The following is a 15942-nucleotide window of genomic DNA, read 5'->3' on the forward strand; positions in this document are numbered from 1 at the left end:
TCTCGCGGGTGTGAGATTGCTGAGTCCTCGTGACTCACAGATACTTCCAAAACCAGTTTGCAGGTGCCTATGTTACCGAGCAGGTGACGCAACCAAGCTCAAGGAGGAGCTCGATGAAGATCTTGCCCTTTGTGTTGTTTCGTTCTAGTTGATCGGTAGTGGAGCCCAGTTGGGGTCGATCGGGGACCTTTGTCGCATTTGGGGTTCTTCTTTTATTTTGGTTCCGTAGTCGGACCTTGATTGTATCTGGATGATGTAATGCTTTATTCATGTAATTGTGTGAAGTGGCGATTGTAAGCCAACTATGTATCTCTTTCCCTTATGTATTACATGGGTTATGTGAAGATTACCTCACTTGCGACATTGCTTTCAATGCTGTTATGCCTCTAAGTCGTGCTTCGACACGTGGGAGATATAGCCGCATCGAGGGCGTTACAATACCCATTAGTCTCTTTGTTTATCACATGCCTTCAAATGCTAGTTAACAACTAATCTCAAAATGACAACCTGCATGTTTTGCTAAAATTCTGAACTCATAGTAGTATTTTTCTGGAAAAACATCGTTTTTCAAGAAGGAATAATTGGTTCATAATTTATGCGCCTAAACTTAGTCCTCATAGAATGTCATAATTTCATACTTGATCCTCATAATAAGACTATCTAACCTCCAAACAAAGGCTATCTGAAGATCTAACTAATATCAAAAATTCCAACAACACCACACTTATGCTCAATGAAAGCTTCTCTTCTCGACCTATGGGTCAATTTCCTTTCACGTCAAGCCATTCCATGAACAGCATGGCCTGCTCACCAACATAAATTTGACACTGCAAAGTGGCGGCATCCGGTTGTATCTGATAGTCTGCATGTGTTAAATGAATAATTAGTTACCGTAATCATGAGAGGCTGGCACTTATTGTTTTCAAACAGAAGTATGTGTTCAAGTCTAAACTACAAACAGTAACACACCCTTAAGAGAAGTAACCATCTTGCATGAGCACCCGATCTAATAGCATGAGTATGACATGGCAAGTTGGGTCAGTTAGAGGATATAATACAAACAACCATAGCAATCAATAAAAAAGACCATAGGATCATATACACCAAAGTGAATCGTTCTCCCTTCCTAAGAAGAATAATCACCTTCAATTTAAAGATCAGTGCTTGCATAGAATTGTAGTTGGAGAGTAACTTCACTTTAAACAAATATAAAGATTTTAATTTTGAAATAATTCACTTGTTCCAAAAGGCCTCTTCCGACATGTAACACACTGACAATTTACTTTTTAAATAATTCACTTGTTCCAATAATCCACTTTCTCAAGTTCAGCATAACTAAAAAGGGATCAGAAGTATAGATGACAAATTCTTGACCTTAACATATGTGTATTATGTGATGATGGAGTAGTGACTCCGTAAACAGATTGTTAACAAACAAAAGAGGGATACAACCTACATTTTCACTTGTTCTCTGAAGCGATTAACAATGTAATTTTTCCAGTCAAATAATACATGGTAAATCCGAACACAGGTAGGCAATCTAAGGAACGAACACGGATAAACTGGATTAAGTGGACGTGGTGATATGTCCCTGACAGTTCATGCAGAGAAATATTATGATGTATTCCACTTCATCCTGACTAACAAGCTGAAAATACATACCTCGATCGTGCACTCCCTGTCAGCGTGAGGTGCTACCGCTAATTACCCCAGTGAACCACTCCATTCCCAAAGTCATTTCACAGGAACTACTTGACTTAGCAAAACAAAAAATACATCAGTGAAGATACCAAGTGTGATGGTCACAAACTCAAAGTTATTCAAATCTGGGCAAATATGCATAGATCGAGTGTAATTATACATCTTCAGATTTTGTAAATCTTCTCTTAATATACTGAAGCAGTGCTACTGCCTGGCATCTTCCAAATAAAGTGCAAGCACACCCAATGAAGATAATGACGGCATTGGCGGACGGGTTGACCACTTGACTACCAAAAATCCCCTGTGTCGCAAGAATTAACAACAAAAACATGTTTCATACCCTCATACATAAGAAAGAATACGCCTGCTCAGTACTTCGAAGCGATCAATTTCTTGATCCCCAATTTTTATTGAGGCCTGTTGGAAAAAATGGATCTGAAAAGGAATAAAAAGATCACATCAATTGGTGAGGCAGCTACTGCCGCCTACGAAGTGGAGACCAGCAGGTGAGCTGCTCCGCCATGAACCTGTGTTAGCTTGAGTCCATGTCCCGCGGCAGCGTTGCCCAACAAATTACCTCTCAGATCAACTACTAATGGTTACCTGAACCTGACGAAGGAGTAGGACAAGACCCAATAGCGTGAGCGCCGGAGCAGAAACCTCCGGAGGCCTCCACTCGCCGCACCAGCCGGCGTCGGACTTCCGTCACACCGAGAATCCCGCCCTCACGGCGTCCCCGCCGGTGGTGTTCCCTGCGGCCAGCGGATCCGCCATGGCAAAATCGTACGGGACGACTAAAATCGACCTGCACCTGCACACCACCCCTATGCCCAGTACGTACTCCGGCGCCGGCGTACGTTGGGCAGACTGTAGTACGATCACCCCTGGCGACGCAGGCAAAGGCGGCGTACACCAATGACAGCTGCTTACGAACTCTCCTTCTGCCCCGCCGCCAAGCTCGCCCATGGACGGACGCGATCAAGAGTTGTGCAGATAAGAGGGAGGAGTGAAGAATTTCTCGATGGGACTCGCTCCTACCGCCGATGGCCTGGACCGCGACCACGGCGGCGGACGAGGAGGGGGGAGTCAGAGAGAAAAATTGGAGCGGGCAAGTGATGAAATCGGGAGCAACGGAGTGCGGAAGATGGGGAGGCCGCGTGTGCGTGGGACGTGCTTTCGTGGGTCGTGGCCTCGTCGGTCTGTTTCTTTTTTTCTTTTTTCATTTTTTCGGCGGGGATGGGAGAAACGAGCGATGAGAGGAGAGATCGAGGAGGTCGAACCATCACGATGTTCGATCCTTCTTTAATAGTAGAGATAGTAGAGATGAACAGTGGCGGGGATGACGCGTGCGGGTCCCACGGGTGGGGCCTGTCACTTATCCACATGGGTTGGGCTGGTCAACGGCCAGAGGCCGACAAGTGGGGCCGAGAGTGGAGGCGGGGCCCACTGGCAGGGGCCAGGCTGGCGCTCGGTCGTCGTCTTCCTCCTCTCGCCCTGTTCCTTGCGTTGAACAGGGGAGGGAGCAGAGGAGAAGGGCGCCGGGGCCTGGCCAGCTCAGGCCGTCTCCGGCCAGGGCGAGGCCACCGGCGAGTGCGAGCGGCCGAGCCGCACCCGCTCCAGTGCAGGGCTCCCACCGGGAAGGGGAGGGGAGGCGGCGACAGGAGGAGGCAGGAGGAGGCAGAGGCGGGCGGCCGGCGATGGAACGAGCTGCTCCGGCCACCTTAGGCCAAGGCGCGGGCACCGGAGGGTTCAGGGCGGAGCACCGCATCCATTCAGAGGCAAAGGAGGCGCCGGAGAGTGGTGGAGAGGCAGGGAGGCGCGACGATCGGGGAGGCTACAGAGAGCTCGGGCGGCGGAGGTACTTGGCAAAGCAGCGGCTCCGGCGAGGGGGCAAGGGGTTGGGGCGAACCGCGGAGATGTGGGGAACCTCGTAGACAACTTGGGAGGAGGAGAGGAGGCTCGTGCTCGCCGGAACCAAGGAGGAACCGCGGCGGCCGAGGCGAACTCCGGCGAAATGAGGAGGGGGACGACGACTCCGGTGGGCTAGGAGGGACGAGGAGGGGCTTGGGAGCTGCGGAGGAGGTCGGGGATCCTTATATAGGCCGAGGGGAAGGCTCTGGAGCTCATGGGCGAGCTCTCTACCAAGCATTAATGGAGGGCAGAGGCTGGGCATGGCACGGGCATGGCGTTTGCAACGCATTAAAAGCGAACTACGACGAGCAATCGATGCAGGGCGATGCACGGAATCACGGGTCAGCTACTAGACATGGATGAAGGTCGAGACGACGAGGGAGACGACAGGCACAGAGCCGGGAAGAAGCCAGAGCACAAAATTTGCCTAACATCAGCGTGATCACCACCGTCACTGGAGCAAATAGCTAGTTTTGGCGTGGCCGACCATGTCTAGTAGAATTACCTTAGTTACTTAAGTATAGATGAGGGAATAAATCATTCCAGGGCAAAGAAGAGAATGGCACTTAGCTCCAAAGTAAACCAGCAGCTAAGTGTTTGTGCTGTGCAGTGGGGACACCAGCTAGGTAACTCAGTAACTAGCTTGCCTGCGAGGTCTAAGATAGGAAGGACTACAGTCCTGGGGGTTTGGAGGGGAAATGGACCAAGAATGATTATAGTTGCTTCACAACTGCATATTTGGTCCAGAAATTAAGATCGGGATGGTGCACTCACATGGAGCGTCACCTAGGGCTAATATTGGGCAAAACTTAGTAATTTGGTCATATCATGATGCTGTAAAAATCTCATGCCAAATGGACAAACCAAAATAGCACTTGCTTCACAAACATCATTTCTGTCCAGAAACTTGAAATAATATTGGTGATCAAATTTCTCATTGAAATGATGCCAAAATAGGTGGAGGGATGTTTTATGGGCATAAGAATGATCTGGTAATTTATCAGGATTTTTGAAGCAAAGTAAAATACACTTGCTTCACAACCTGAAAATATTGATAGAAACAAAGATTTGCTCCTGTGCTCACATAGATGATTGGATGGGGCTGAAAATGGGTGGAAGGGGTTAATATGAGCATATTAAAAAGTGTGCTAAAGTTAAACTCATTTGGGCACTCCTAGATAGTACTCCCTTCACAAAGCCTTCTGTCTGACAGAAACTTTGAAAATTCACTGAGGAAGATTGGCTATGCAAATAAATTTGAACTTGTTCATGAGGCAATAATTTTAACATATAAACATGCCCAAAAAGGTTGGGAGTCAATAAGAAGAATATAAATGACACTTCCTTCATAAAGTGTCATTCAGGGCAGAATAGAAAAAGGAATATTGGGGAATTATTTTTGAACATGGCAATGAAACGTTTTGACATATTTGATAAGATATGACCCAAAAAATTTATGAGAATTATTTGGGAATTTTACGAGTGACGGAAATATAGGTTGCTTCACAACCTAGGGCAATTAGAGTTATTCGTTTAATAGAAAAGGAATATTCCCAATGAAAAGAATATTGGGATTTGGTCCAAGGTGAAAATGGAAAGGTCTAGGGTAGGATTTGGATATGAAAAGCCACTCTGGAAGCAAAGAAGAGGTCATCTTCTTCAGTTTCCAGACCACAAAGCCATAGAAAAAGAAAAACTCAGGCAAAAACCTCGGAAAAACAAAAGAAAAAGAAAGGGGTAAAAATCAGGCTGTCACAAACCTTACCCCCTTAAAGAAATCTCGTCCTCGAGATTTGGTTGTTTAGGGAACAAGTATGAATATTCTGACTTAAGGAAACTGTTTCCAACTCGGGTATCCTTTTTCCTTTATTGTTCTTTCCATTAAATTTTTATCTGACTGGCCCTGGGTGGTTTGATTCACTGTATCCACCTTCTGATAGATCTTTCCTTGCTTGTTCATGCTTATATAGGCTCCAATTTATTTTTAGATCTACTGACTAGCTGAGTGTGATTTGATTATCACAACTGAAATATATGTCCGTCTCACAAATCCAAAAGTGATTTCCGCTGGGTGTGCCACCCGGCACTGACAACCTTTCATGTAATGATGATCAGATTTTTCTGATGAAAACTCAAGCTCTGACTCATTGCATTGGGTTTCTCCACTAAATGCAGGTTCTTTGGGTTCCAAACAGTGAGTTAAAACATAACTGTTTCCTGACAGATCCTGACTCATCGCAGAAGTTTCTGAATCATCTTAACCGGTTCCACTGTCGTCCGTATCGGATCCGTACCAAATGTTTGATTGTCTCCTGTCGCGGCCAGCATAAAAGGGTTTGGCCTGTATGATAATATCTACAAACTTGACTGATGGTGGTTCTGACGGAAAATTTTTGTTCACGACAGGCTATCCATGATGATTCATATAAGTGAGGACTCAGGCTTCCAGACTGTTATTCCTCGTGCCGATTACTCATGCTGTAGGCATATCCATGTGGATCAATACTGACTTAGACTGTCCCGGGGATCTGCACCATGGGGGTCATGTACAATTTTCATACCTGCATCACTGGTCTTGCTCCTTCATTATTGTTTCCTTGGTCTGGATCTTTGGCTGAAAGAGCTGGGCCATATTGTTTCTCTACATGACCATAGGTACTGTCGGTGCAATTTTTCGGCAATTGTAGTTTATCCTCATTTTTCTGACAAGGTAACCCATTAAATGGCAGGTTCAACACCTCTCAAGTTCTGATTGTTGGGAAATGATCATCCGAAACCCTTGCAAGAAATCGACAAATAAATTAGTAGCCACCAGAACTGTCTTTACAACTCAGATCTGGGACATTACTGGAATAACTCAACCACGGCTCAGGACGGCCGAAAAAGCAGCTCAGAGCACGAGACCGGGTTGATAAGAAGGTGGCAGCTCTCTAGAATAGCCAAAAAGCAGCTATAGGGCTACTGTCCCAAAAAGAAACTCAATAGTTGTACGAGATGGCCGAAAAGCAGGTCATACTCGTGACAGTCGAAGAGAGAAACAAAAGTTAGCAACCACCCCGGACAGCTAGAAACAGCTCAGATCACAGGTGTGGTGCTGTCATTGGAGAAAAAGGGACAAGGTCTCATTAGGATCATTTTCCAGGTTCACGGGTACTGGTATTGAGCTCATTGATGTCGTCAATCCTCATAATCCTTTGTCACATTGCGGTGTATACTGGCTTTCTTCTATTAACCATCCTCACGTGGTTGTCAGATCCTCATCCGAGTGACTTGTAAGATCTTGATGGTATGCTCATTGCATATATATGAGGAACTGATGCCGAGACAGACGTGTATTCTGACTGATTCTTGATTCTGACCAAAATGTTGCGGATCTGATTCTTGGGATTCACTGCCCTATGCTGTCAATTCACAGCGTACTGCCTTGTACCAATGTCTTACTAAGGAATATTTGTTGGCTTGTGCTCGAAGCTTTCATTGGACAACTTGCTGAAGAAGACTGAATATCGTGCTTCAGAAGCTTACCCCCTTAAAGACTTTGCTGGGGAAAGAATCGGTACCTTATGCTGGAAGCTTTTGCGGTTGCTTACTGAAGAAGGCAGAGTACCTTGCGCGAGAAGTCATCCATGCATCGTACTGAGGAAGATAGATGAATCTTGGCTTGGAAGATTCTCGGGTATCTTGTGAGGGAAGATTGGGTTGCTTCCACCAGAAGCTTTTGATTGTGATATGCGGGCCGATTTCCACATATATAACCATCTGAATATTTCTGATGTTGATTTCTTGTATAAAACAGGGTTTTACTGGACTATCCTCCTTTCTGAGTAAATGCCATATTTTTGCTTGCTTCCAGGTACATCGAGTTCCAAAATCATCCTCAAGGAAAAATTAAACTTGTATCTGAGCCATACCTTTGATAATATTTTGTCAACCTTGCACACATTTTATCTTCTTGCTGATTTAATCATTTTGTTGTGATGAGTGCACGCTAATGCAAACTTGGTACTGGCGGTCCATCCAGGATTTCTTTTGCATCCAGACAAGATATTCCCAATTTCACTGTAGTCAGCTGATAGTTCCATTCTATTTAGCTAAGTTTCCAAATATATGCATTTCTTGCTGACTCTTTGGGTCCAGTGTCGGCTGACGAGCAACTTTAATAGAGGAAAACTTTATAACACCGAAGGCCCAAAGAAAGGAACAACAGAAACGACTAAAACAAAAGCACACAAGCATACTACTAATATAATTAATCAAGCAATTATCACATATTACTACTACTCACGCAATAATATGCATGCACACCTAAGCACACAAATCTCGCGGAAACTCAGGTATTGCGGTCTAATAAGTTGTGGCGGTGTGCACGAGGACGAATAAATGTGTGGAAGAATTGGTGTAAACAGCGCTACACCAGGTGCTAGTTTAGCCAGGTGGCAACCTAAACTAGGTCGGAGGCGAGGACGTACTCGGTAATCATCCAGTAGGACACAAAGGTCGCAACCACATCATTATCAAGCGGACGGAAAAAGATTCGTACTCGTCCAAGAAATAGGATAGCGGGGAAAAGCTGAGGCTGCTGACATTGCCCTTTCTTGATAACTAAGATCATTAAGGGTTGCCAATACGACAAGATAAAAGAACAATCCGAGGTAGACACATGTCCATCATCGAAACGATAGACGGGACCGAAAGAAAGGCATCGGCGCGATACCTGAGCACCATTTTTGCAAACAGTGTCGGGATCACTTGGCATCACTCTGCTGGGACAGAATTGACACCAAACACCGAAAGAAAAAGGAAACTGGAGAAATGCAAAGGTTGAGCTGTAGTGGATCCAAATCGATGCTAGCTACACTCACCAGATAAACCGTTAGTACAAACACTAAGGCTATATGCATGCTATGCAACAAACAAATGCATCAATCAATTGTAACAAACCAACTGGGGTCTATACTACCGCTTTCTAATGTTCGCGCGGTCTAGGGCGTCCTACAGCCAGACCTGCTCTGATGCCAAGCGCTGTGGCACCCCGGCTCAGAGAAAACCAGAACGCCCCGTATTCCAGCCCAGAGATCGAGGAGAAGTCTTCTGGAATATGGAACTGCTTAGCATAGAACAAACCAGCCTTCTATTATTACACGAATATGAATACAAGGTTGCCGATATTACAATGAATTATGTCGGTACGGCGACACTACGCCATCCTCAGTTGCTCTATGTAAGCAGCAGAACAACTCGAAGCAGCGGAATAACTCTAGCAGCGGAACAACAAAGACGATGGTGAACTCCACTCCGCAGGGACTCTGGCTGGAACGCTTGTCCTAGCTTGCAAACAAGGACTCCACGGCAAATAAGCAATCAAATTCGGAATGACCTGCAAGCTGGCATGACACGCCAGGTCAGTACATTGAATGTACTTGCAAGCTCACAAATAATCCAGAAGCATTCAAGGCAAACAACAGCATGGCAATTACAGGTTAAGCATGGATTAACATGATATCATCAGAACAATATAACATGAAGATGATACAGCTAACACAACATGAACATATTAATCCAACAATACTGGCATGCAACATGAAACCACTATATGCACCACTTATTCTGCTCGGGTTACCTCGTAACCAACACATGCATCACTTACCAACCTCGGACATCACACGATCATCTCAGGATCAAATCAAGCTTGGTGTAAACAATACCGTAGTAATCATTAAACGACCACAAGGAGCTTGACCTTTACCCACGATTCTCCTACAACATCATAAATATACAATATCTCGGTATCCTCGATACCACCGTGATCCTTACGGCGATCACAACCCGACCAACACTTGGCCCAAACCGTGATCCTTACAGCGATCAGAACCCGGCCACTAAATGGCCCGTGATCCTTACGGCGATCACAACCAACTTATCTCATTGTCATTATTCAAGTTATTCTTATTACTGTTGACTCATGGTGTGACCTACTTTCGACATGGGCCCTTATCCGCGGGCACTGCTATCGATAGATTTAATATACACTCTGCAGATGTTAGTACACTGTACCCACACTACGGAACCCATGGCCTCGCACTCCCATTTGGGTGGACCAACGGTGTTCCGACAAAACCGTCCTACTGCCATGACACTCTCCCGGCCACTCCGACTCCCTCCTCACTGAGCTAAGTCATGGGTGGCCTCGTGCCTACCTCCAGACACAACGACCACCGTCGTGGCCCGTCCCACTCTGGGACAAGGATCCAAAAACTAACTCAACAACGGGCACACAAGGCTTATGTCCGCCTACCTGATCGGGGTAGCGCTCACCCATAACCTTCCCTCATTGGAGGCACCAGCGAGAGACACAACAATAGACCCAGTTAGGACCGTCCCATACCGGTAAGCGTGGTCGCACTGGTCAGCATCGATTCAGCGGCACCATGACTCAGCCAACATTTGTTCAAGTTCAATTTAATCCGGTTAACTTGAATGCAAATATGTTGAGCCATGATAAAATGCATGAACATGATATCAACATCATCATGAGGGTATCACATAACTATCCACCATATCAACAATAAATCATATCCACTGAGCATGGCATACTGACTAGCATGACCATCACCAACATCAACATGTACTACTAGCAAGCATAAACATATGAAAGGTAATACTAGCAGGTATAACATGATCATAGAGTACAAAACAACGTAGCACAAAAGTGAACATGCAAATCTAAACATTTCCGAAACAACGATAACCATCTTTTCATCAAGCAAACATTTAATTAAGATTCAATTTGAAAATCATGGCTACTGCATGACTATCATGCAAGTGGGTATTGTGGCTTGCCTGGGGATGAAGAAGGCACCGGGGAGAAGTGTGGTGAAGCCGCGGAAAGATTTGCCGGAAACAGTTCTCTCTCGGAGGGGGCTGTTTACATGCAAGGGCAAAAAGGTCATTTTCACAGTGTCAACCCATAGTGAAAATGAAACCAGCAGAAAGAGCTCGATGAAACGAAGAAGTGAGTGTTGGATTCACCTCATTTGGAGCTACGGATAAAATGTTATGGACGTTTTTCTGCCAGGGACCCATCTGTAATGAAAATCTGTTGAACCAGGGGCCTGAACAGAAAAAGTGAAAGCATAATCGGGGAAATACGTTTTCACCTTATCAATATGAACAGTGGTGGGGCTGACACATGCGGGTCCCACAGGTGGGGCCCATCACTTATCCACGTGGACTGGGCTGGTCAACGGCCAGAGGTCGACAAATTGGGCCGAGAGTGGAGGCAGGGCCCATTGGCAGGGGCCAGGCTGGAGCTCGGTCATCGTCTGCCTCCTCTCACAATGTTCCTTGCGTTGAACATGGGAGGGAGCAGAGGAGAAGGGCGCCGGGGCCCGGCCAGCTCAGGCCGTCTCCGGCCAGGGCGAGGCCACCGGCGAGTGTGGGCGGCCGAGCTGCACCTGCTCCCGGGCAGGGCTGCCACCGGGGAGGGGAGGGGAGGCAGCGACAGGAGGAGGCAGGAGGAGGCAGAGGCGGGCAGTTGGCAATGGAACGAGCTGCTCCGGCCACCTTAGGCCAAGGCGCGGGCACCGAAGGGTTCAGGGCGGAGCACCGCATCCATTTAGAGGCAAAGGAGGCGCCGGAGAGTGGTGGAGAGGCGGGGAGGCGTGACGACCGGGGAGGCTACAGAGAGCTCGAGCGGCGGAGGTACTTGATACGTCCATTTTGCATCATGCTTTTATGTCAATATTTATTGCATTATGGGCTGTTATTTCACGTTATGTCACAATACTTATGGCTATTCTCTCTTATTTTACAAAGTTTACATGAAGAGGGAGAATGCCGGAAGCTGGAATTCTGGGCTGGAAAAGGAGCAAATATTGAAGGACTATTCTGCACAACTCCAAAAGTCCTGAAACTCCACGGAATACCTTAAAATAAATAAATAAAAATCGTCGCCAAAGATGAAGGCCAGGGGGGCCACACCCTGCTCACGAGGGTGGGGGCGCCCCCAAATAAATAAAAATTGTCGCCAAAGATGAAGGCCAGGGGGGCCACACCCTGCTCACGAGGGTGGGGGCGCCCCCCTGGGCACGCCCCCTACCTCGTGGGCCCCCTGGTGGCTCTCCGACATCCATCTTCTCCTATATGAAGTCTTTCGATGAGAAAAAAATAGAAGAGAACCTTTCGGGACGAGACTCCGCCGCCATGAGGCGGAACCTTGATGGAACCAATCTAGGGCTTCGACAGAGCTGTTCTGCCGGGGACACTTCCCTCCGGGAGGGGGAAATCATCACCATCGTCATCACCAACGCTCCTCTCATCGGGAGAGGGCAATCTCCAACAACATCTTCATCAGCACCATCTCATCTCCAAACCCTAGTTCATCTCTTGTATCCAATTCTTGTCTCCAAGTCCGGGATTGGTGCTAGTAGGTTGCTAGTAGTGTTGATTACTCCTTGTAGTTGATGCTAGTTGGTTTAATTGGTGGAAGATCATATGTTCAGATCCTATATGCACATTATTACCCCTCTTATTATGAACATGAATATGCTTTGTGAGTAGTTACGTTTGTTCCTGAGGACAAGGGAGAAGTCTTGCTATTAGTAGTCATGTGAATTTGGTATTCGTTTGATATTTTGATAAGATGTATGTTGTCTAACCTCTAGTGGTGTTATGTGAACGTCGACTACATAACACTTCACCATTATTTGGGCCTAGAGGAAGGCATTGGGAAGTAATAAGTAGATGATGGGTTGCTAGAGTGACAGAAGCTTAAACCCTAGTCTATGCGTTGCTTCGTAAGGGGCTGATTTGGATCCATATGTTTCATGCTATGGTTAGGTTTACCTTAGTACTTTTGTTGTAGTTGCGGATGCTTGCAATAGAGGTTAATCATAAGTGGGATGCTTGTCCAAGTAAGGGCAGTATCCAAGCACCGGTCCACCCACATATCAAATTATCAAAGTATCGAACGCGAATCATATGAGCGTGATGAAAACTAGCTTGACGATATTCCCATGTGTCCTCGGGAGCGCTTTTCCTATTATAAGAGTTTGTCCAGGCTTGTCCTTTGATACAAAAAGGATTGGGCCACCTTGCTGCACTTTATTTACTTTTGTTACTTGTTGCTCGTTACCATTTATCCTACCACAAAACTATCTGTTACCACTTATTTCAGTACTTGCAGAGAATACCTTGCTGAAAACCGCTTATCATTTCCTTCTGCTCCTCGTTGGGTTCGACACTCTTACTTATCAAAAGGACTACGATAGATCCCCTATACTTGTGGGTCATCAAGACTCTTTTCCGGCGCCGTTGCCGGGGAGTGAAGCGCCTTTGGTAGGTGGAATTTGGTAAGGAAAAATTTATTTAGTGTGCTGAAATTTTCTGTCACTTGTTACTATGGAAAGTAATTGTTTGAGGGGCTTGTTCGGGGTATCTTCACCCTGTCCAGTAGAGCAAAGAGTTTCTCCTCAACCTACTGAACCTACTGAACCTATTTAAAATGAAACTGCTTTTCAGATTCCTACGGGTATGATGGAAAAACTGCTAGCTAACACTTTTGCAGGAGATGGAACAAAGCATCCTGACGAACATCTACGCTTTGTGGATGATATTTGTGGACTATTTAAGCTTGCAGGTATACCCGATGATGTTGTTAAGAAGAAGGCTTTCCCTTTATCTTTGGAGGGAGACGCATTGACATGGTATAGGCTATGTGATGATACGAGATCATGGAACTATAAAAGATTGAAATTGGAATTTCATCAAAAGTATCACCCTATGCATCTTGTTCATCGTGATCGCAATTATATATATAATTTTTGGCCTCACGAAGGAGAAAGCATCGCTCAAGCTTGGGGGAGGCTTAAATCAATGTTATATTCATGCCCCAATCATGAGCTCTCAAAATTGACAATTCTCCAGAATTTTTATGCTCGGCTTTCTGATAATAATTGCACCATGCTCGATAATTCTTGTGTTGGCTCTTTTATGATGAAGTCTATTGAATTTGGATGGAATTTATTGGATAGAATTAAACGCAACTCTGAAGATTGGGACCTCGATGAAGGTAAGGAGTCAGGTATGACACCTAAGTTTGATTGTGTTAAATCTTTTATGGATACCGATATTTTCCGTAAGTTTAGCACTAAATATGGACTTGACTCTGAGATAGTAGCTTCTTTCTGTGAATCTTTTGCTACTTATGTTGATCTCCCCAAGGAGAAGTGGTTTAAATATCAGCCTCCCATAGAAGTAAAAGTAGCTACACCTATTAAAGTTGAAGAAAAGATTGTCACTTATAATGATCCTATTGTTCCTACTTCTTATGTTGAGAAACCCCCTTTCCCTGTTAGAATGAAGGATCATGCCAAAGCTTTAACTGTTGTTCGTAAAAGCAATACTAGGACTTATACACTTCCTGAGCAAGTCAAAGTAGAACCCAATATTGCTATTGTTAAAGATCTCTTGTCTGATAATATTGATGGGCATGTTATTCAATTCACTGGTGAAACTGCTAGAATTGCTAAACCCTGTGATAGAGATAAACATAGACCTGTGGTAGGCGTGCATGTTATTTCTGTTAAAATAGGAGATCATTGTTATCATGGCTTATGTGATATGGGTGCTAGTGCTAGTGTTATACCCATTGGCTTATACAAAGAAATTATGCATGAGATTGCACCTGCTGAGTTAGAGGAAATTGATGTTACAATTAAACTTGCCAATAGAGATACTATATCTCCAATGGGAATAGTTAGAGATGTTGAAGTCTTGTGTGGGAAAACCAAATATCCCGCTGATTTTCTTGTTCTTGGTTCCCCACAAGATAGCTTTTGTCCCATTATATTTGGTAGACCCGTCTTGCGTACTGTTAATGCTACGATAGATTGCGAAAAGAATGTCGTTACTGTTGGCTTGGATGATATGGTTCATGAGTTTAATTTCTCTAAATTTAGTAAACAACATCATGAGGAAGAATTGCCTAGTAAGGATGAAATTATTGGTCTTGCTTCTATTGCTGTACCTCCTAGTGATCCTTTAGAACACTATTTGCTAGACCATGAAAATGATATGTTCATGAATGAAAGAAGGGAAATAGATGAAGTGTTCTTTAAACAGGAACCTATTCTGCAACACAATTTGCCTGTTGAAATCCTAGGGGATCCTCCTTCACCCAAGGGTGATCCCTTGTTTGAGCTTAAACCGTTGCCTGATAATCTTAAATATGCTTATCTTGATGAAAAGAAAATATATCCTGTTATTATTAGTGCTAACCTTTCAAAGCATGAAGAAGAAAGATTATTGAAAACTCTAAAGAAGCATCGTGCCGCTATTGGATATACTCTGGATGATCTTAAGGGCATCAGTCCCACTCTATGTCAACATAAAATAAATTTGGAAGCAGATGCCAAACCGGTTCGTGATCCTCAACGACGTTTAAATCCTAAAATGAAAGAAGTGGTAAGAAAAGAAATACTCAAGCTTCTGGAGGCAGGTATAATTTATCCCGTTGCTGATAGTCAGTGGGTAAGTCTTGTCCATTGTGTGCCTAAGAAGGGAGGTATTACTGTTGTCCCTAATGATAAACATGAATTGATTCCGCAAAGAATTATCACAAGTTATAGGATGGTAATTGATTTTCGCAAATTAAATAAGGCTACTAAGGAAGATCATTACCCCTTACCTTTTATCGATCAAATGCTAGAGAGATTATGCAAACATACACATTATTGCTTTCTAGATGGTTATTCTGGTTTTTCTCAAATACATGTGTCGTCTAAAGATCAATCAAAGACTACTTTTACATGCCCTTTTTGGTACTTTTGCTTATAGACGTATGCCTTTCGGTTTATGTAATGCACCTGCTACCTTTCAAAGATGCATGATGGCTATATTTTCCAACTTTTGCGAGAAAATTTGTGAGGTTTTCATGGATGACTTTTCCGTCTATGGTTCCTCTTTTGATGATTGCTTGAGCAATCTTGCTCGAGTTTTGCAGAGATGTGAAGAAACTAATCTTGTCTTGAATTGGGAAAAGTGCCACTTTATGGTGAATGAAGGTATTGTCTTGGGGCACAAAGTTTCTGAAAGAGGTATTGAAGTTGATAAAGCCAAGGTTGATGCTATTGAAAAGATTCCATGTCCCAAGGACATCAAAGGTATAAGAAGTTTCCTTGGTCACGCCGGATTTTATAGGAGGTTCATCAAGGACTTCTCAAAAATCTCTCAGCCTCTGACTAATTTATTACAAAAAGATGTACCATTTGTCTTTGATGATGATTGTGTAGAAGCATTTGAAATACTTAAGAAAGCATTAGTCTCTGCACC

At 44.6% G+C, this 15942-nt stretch overlaps 1 long non-coding RNA gene across 1 annotated transcript; it reads right to left on the minus strand.

The window, feature by feature from the left end:
• Nucleotides 1-592: 592 nt before the first annotated feature.
• On the minus strand, nucleotides 593-2945 carry LOC123065268 (uncharacterized). The gene is made up of 2 exons (XR_006430945.1): nucleotides 2305-2945; nucleotides 593-2136 (listed from the first exon to the last, which is right to left on the minus strand). It is a non-coding gene; the product is annotated as an uncharacterized lncRNA (long non-coding RNA).
• Nucleotides 2946-15942: the final 12997 nt, after the last annotated feature.

This window comes from Triticum aestivum, chromosome 3B (assembly GCF_018294505.1).
Source record: "Triticum aestivum cultivar Chinese Spring chromosome 3B, IWGSC CS RefSeq v2.1, whole genome shotgun sequence".
NCBI lineage: Eukaryota > Viridiplantae > Streptophyta > Magnoliopsida > Poales > Poaceae > Triticum > Triticum aestivum.